Raw genomic sequence first — 6,000 nt, 5'->3', positions numbered from 1 at the left:
TATAATTAGACAAAAAAAATATCCAGTTAAGTCCAGTTCATGCTTGATAGAAGTATATAAAGACTTTACATCCAGAGTCATTAGAAATGTCCTATCAGTGATTACCAAATTCTCAATTTGAGATAAAGTATCCAAAGTATCTCTAGCATAGTAGCAAATCCTTCAACTATTGGTCTGATTCTTAAGTCTAGATATTGACGATTCTTAAATCTAGATATTGACTAGCTTTGTCTCTTAAGTTGCAATTGCCCCATACACTGGGCCTCCCTGGGGGTTTCTCTAGGTTTTTATGAATTTTGGGAAAACAATATAATTTATTAATTCTGGGATTATCTACTGTCAAAAAAAGTTTTTCTTTTTTGGTAATAAGATTATCTTTAAAAGCCTCCTTTAACATATTTTCATAAATGAGCTTATAATTCTCAGTCGGGTCCCTCAATATTTCCCTATAGCTTACTGAGAATAGTTGTTTATTAGCTTCTTCCAGATATATAGTATTTGGCCATATTACGATATTACCCCCTGTATCAGAAGGTTTAATCTGAACATCCCACCACCCTTGCATATCTTTAACTGCTCTCCTTTCATCTCTTGTTATGTTGTTCTCATATATGTGTGGTTGGAGTGTTAGTATATCCTTAATGACCAAATTCAAAAATATGCCGACATTTGGGCAAATATTATATAAGGCTCGAATAAATTGTGATTTGATTTTGAGTTTCTTAATCCATTCATCTGTTAAAGGAATCGGATTCGTAATATCCAAACTAAAGCTTCTAAATCTTGCAAGGCTCTAATTTCTACCTCTGTCAAACTCTCCCCTTCATCTATTTCTATATCATTTATTTATTCTCTGAATAAGCGATAATAATACCTTTACAAAGATCTTCGACCCTTTTGCTGCCCAGCAGCAGTTTATTCTGAAATACTTCCAAAGCCTGTTCACTTTGCACCGCTAAATTGGGAATTGTTGCTGAGTGGCTGTTTCCCATTTAGATAAGGCACACTCAGATTCTGTCACTTTAGTCTCAAGGTTGCTGACCTTAACATTCTGCAAAATACCAAAATATTTTTTGCTCACAGATCAAACAAGAAATACTGATCCAAAGTGTCCCCCTTAGCAGATTCCTTTCACTTTATAGAACTACAGTATGAGTAAAATACATTAGATCTTTAATAAGGAAAATATAAAGTATAAATTAGTTTTTCTTATGAAACTGGGTGAGCACATGTTGTGAACATTTGAATTTCATCTCAAAGGCTCTTCTGAATTTTGGTCATGCTGAAGATCCAAACATGAGCAGAAAAGGAAAGAATTAGAATGCTATTGCTTATTCTGAATGATAAGAAAAGCATATATTTTTTAATAACACTCAAAATATTGTAAATGTAAAAAATAGGCTGGTTATTTTTCAAAACTATGACATTTTGGCATTCTGGGCAGCTGAAATGTAATGACAGCCCAAGTATATATATATGGTATCTGGTCAAAATCAAGGAACAAGAAACAGGGCCCTACAGAGACAAAAATGATCATATACTATCACATTTGTTAAATTCAAATGTTAAACTCAAATCCTAACCTTCAAAAATAAAGGTGACAGTGGAACACTAGATCACAGGTGTCATGCATCTTATATATTAGCAGTTTACATATTGCAGCAACATTATTGAAGCAATTAGCAAAAGGTGCAGCTATTAATCGTGAAGACAGCAGATCACATGGTGGGAAACTGAAGTGTGGAAGTCCACAGTGATTGCTGCATGGCCCTATGTGTGAACAGAGATGGCAAAATCTTAAACTAATACACAAAGTATTTGGCATTATGATAGCTCATGCATTTAAGCAAAACAATCAGTGTTTTCTTTGATGTATTTAAACTTCATACACAACTGCATGCATTAATATGATTGCCACAATAATTGCACATAAAACTACATTATATTATAATTACAGAATGGAACTGGACAAGATGGTTTGCTTTATAAATGTTTTTATGCATCTTATGCATCTACAAGAAGTTTGCATCAGTTAGTCATTTAGATATTTACAGTATATTAGATATTATTTACAGTATATATTAATATGAACTCTTTGCGGTTAGTATCTGTAATATATTAAAAATGCAGTATACAGTATAATTGTACATGTAATTTTTGCAACATGGAATGGAGCAGCCTCTCAGTCTTTCCTTTTTTTTGTTTTAAAGATGTGGGGCTTGATTTTAAAATGTGTATTCAATAGATGTGATTTGTCACCCTAAGAAATAATTCCAAATCCTATTTTATCATGTTAGCCAAGGAAAATAAACTTTACTTACATATATAAATTATTAAAATCTTGTTTAGTTTTGGAATTCACAATCAAAGCAAGCAGGCAGGTGCCATTTTGTTAAGTCAAGCTTTGCATCATGCCAAAATTTCATTTATGAGGAAGAATGGGGGGGACCTGATGAACATGATTATACACGGCTACAAAATTAGATTGTAAGAAGGGAGGTGGAATGTGGGGAGTGCAGTGACATCTAGGAAGTGCAGAATGGAAAGTGAAAGTAATTGTCTGCCCGCCTCTATGCCTAAGGCATAGAGGCAGGACAGGCAATATATGATTGACAGCTGATAGTACAGATTCGCTAATAACATAGTAACATAGTAACATAGTAAGTAAGGTTGAAAAAAGACACATGTCCATCGAGTTCAACCTTTTTTTTTTATTAACTACCTATCTGCCAGTTGATCCAGAGGAAGGCAAAAAAAACCCATCTGAAGCCTCTCCAATTTGCCTTAGAGGGGGAAAAAATCCTTCCTGACTCCAAAATGGCAATCGGACTAGTCCCTGGATCAACTTGGACTATGAGCTATTTCCCATAACCCTGTATTCCCTTACTTGCTAAAAAGCCATCAAATAAAAAATTATTTGGGTTTCATGTTTAATTTGAAAATAATTTGTATGTACTTTTTTATATCTGGGTGACAGGTCCCCTTTAAGAAAACTTACATAGGATAAATTTGCAGTATATGGACACTAATCTAGTTCAGGAAGCTGCCTGGTTTTGGTCCCAGGGGAAATCATGTTTCTTGTACTTATATGAGCGAGAATGACCTTGCCATATCAGTATCTACATGTATATATATTCATACAATCACCTTGGACGTACACGTATGAATTTCATTACTTTCTTGGCTTTTATTTGAGTATAAAATGTACTTGCACTAACAAATTTCAGTGTGGGTGAGTAACACACTTAAAAATGGGTTAATCACCTGCCCTAAAATGTGTGCATAAAGCTCAATTTTCTACTAATCATAGCATAATCTAGAATCACAGGGAAAATACATTCTGGAAAATGCTTGGGGTACAGCTATCTTTTTATTGACTTTGAATATACACTTTAATATGTGCATGAATAAGAACGTGAAATTATGTGTCTATGGCTTTATATCAAGTGTTGGACAATTAATTCATGGATACAGTGGGCAAGATGAATAATCATTTGTATCACACAGTGAATGTGAGTAAAACTGCATCCACAAAACAACATTTAAAATAAGATGATAATCACAGCAAGCCTTCAGAACATTGCAGTTCCTACTTCAAAGCCGATTACAAAGAAGTTTGTAATCAGCTTTGAAGAAGGAACTGCAATGTTCTGAAAGCTTGCTGTGATTATCATCTTAGTTAGCCAATGAAAGAATCACCTTTACACCACTTTTGTTGTGCTTTATATCAAATGTTCTAGCCTGAAGTTTAGACTAAAGCCAACCAGAATCAGTGGCACTAGTTGACATAACCAGTCCATGTTGCATATTGCACTGAAATCTGTCCATCTTTTTAGGCAAGAATTATGGTTACGATGGTTGTTGACGTTGTAGATTATAAAAAAAAACTGCACCTGTTATTTACCTTTTTTTCCAGTTCTTCTCGTACTTTGTGGTACAACTGCTCATACTGTGCCTTTTCTTTTGTAGCTACACTAAGCCTCTGCTTTAATGAATCAATTGATGACTGCTTGTGAGAGAACAGTCTTCTATCAATGCCTTCACCTAGAGGATAACCACAATGAAGAATTAATCATGATCGAAACAAATGACTAATGCAATGCTTATTAACAGACAGTCCATGTACAAAACAGATCTAAACTGATGGAATTTTATAGTATACCTTACAAGACGGCTTAACGTACTATTTGCCACTGTGTGATTTGCAACAAGAAATATATTTAAAAATAAAGGTCAGATAAATAATGAGGTTGTAACACCTGCGATATTCTAAACACTCCTGGCATTTGTTTTTCTTGTCTTACACACATTTGGGATCAATTAACTTGAATCCTGTTATCCAGAAAGCTCTGAAATACACCTCCACCTCCCAGAGAGTCTATTTTAAGAAAACAATTATTTTTTTTAATATTTACATTTTTCTTTGTAATACTAAAACAGCACCTTAAACCTGATGATAACTAAGCTAGAAAATGCATGTTAGTGGCAAAATACTTACTGGTAACTTTGTAATTCCCAGTCCCAGTTTTTAACCTATTTTCTTCCCTAATCAGACCAAAAGCTGTCCATGATCTGCCCACTATGACATTGCTCCCCCCATGTCATCACCCTCCTCCAGTGGCATAGAGGGTGCCATCCCCCTGCAAATAAATCTTCAGAGGGGTCTGGTGCACTCCCATCCACATCCTCCCGCCCACATCCTGTTCCACCTCTGTCCAGCCACCTCCCGCCCCGACTGCACCCGCTCCGATCCCACTTCTGTCCCCCTTCCTCACTGGTATGGAAGCAGACCCCACTATTCAGGCCCCCTGTTCCCCGGGCCCCTCCTGTGACTGTGGGGTCTGCTTCCTCTATAGTTATGCCACTGTCCTCCTCCTTAGATCATCTATCCTCCACTTGTCACAACATACACACGTGTCAGGCTTACCGGATAAACAGTGGATGGATCTTTGAAGATAAGGACTCACAAGCGGCTCACACAACACAGAATCCACCCGGAAGTGATACGAGGAAGTGAGTGGAGAAAAGCCAGTGAGGCTCAACCGAAGGAAGGTACCAGGGATTAGAGCAAAGTGTAGTCAAAACCGGATTCGAGTTCAAGGGCAGGCAGCTATTCAGCGGGACAGAGACTAGCAGAAGTCTGGGCAGGCAGGTTCAGAAGTCGGGAATAAGCAAGGGTCATTTATAGGAATCAGCAATAGGTTTGAAATAGATTGAATAGCTAGGCTTCAGGAAAAACCACGATAACCAGGCACAGATAAGAAAGCAAAATTGGTTTAAATACCGGACCTTGGCGCCAATTCTCCAGCGTCAGAACGTCTGCGACAGAACGCCAGCATCATGACGTCCTGCACCATAACCTAGGCGCACGTCGGCATCCATCAGGATGCCCTCCTTGCTGCACGCGTCTGTGACTCGATGGCCGTGGCGTCATCCCTGCTGGACGGAGCCGCTCCAAGGATATGTAAGTATCCTTACTCACACCCACCAAAGCCCGGCTGGTAAAATAAAATGTGGCAACACTATATGTAAGGTTGTAAAAATTCTAAAAATATGTTTTAAAAGACAATTATTTAAAATAAAGCACACACTTTGCTATAGGGCTAATCCCTTATAGCAAACAAGTAGCATTTTGCTAGTCACTTGTTTCAAAGAAAACAGCTGTTTTTTTGCTATCGGCTACTAAGGCTGGGAAAACTCTGCACCTTATATAACATACCTCATATATTTTAAGAATTAAACTACTTTTGATAGTCTTTATTTTTGAGAACAATAAAGACAAGTTGCGTTTATTGCTAAAAACATGGTGATTATCATTTTCCTTTTAAAGCTTATTTACTGTTATGGACTGTGATAAAAAACATACAGTGTAGATACTTGCAAGGGTTTACATGGAAATGTAATACCAGTCGGTAAAAGGACTAACACCAGTGGGGGGCCAATAGATTAATTTCCTTCCCGATTCTGTTTACAGCAACATTATTGTGATGCGTTTTATGT

The 6,000-nt window shown here is 36.9% G+C and overlaps 1 pseudogene; it reads right to left on the bottom strand.

Annotated features, from left to right (window-relative positions):
• Positions 1–587: 587 nt before the first annotated feature.
• The window catches only part of LOC108704809, a 136,542-nt pseudogene continuing 131,129 nt past the window's right edge, over positions 588–6,000 (bottom strand).

This window comes from Xenopus laevis, chromosome 1S, assembly GCF_017654675.1.
Source record: "Xenopus laevis strain J_2021 chromosome 1S, Xenopus_laevis_v10.1, whole genome shotgun sequence".
Taxonomy (NCBI): Eukaryota; Metazoa; Chordata; class Amphibia; order Anura; family Pipidae; genus Xenopus; species Xenopus laevis.
The sequence above is the reverse complement of the archived record's forward strand: the minus strand, read 5'-3'. Positions and strand labels throughout refer to the sequence as shown.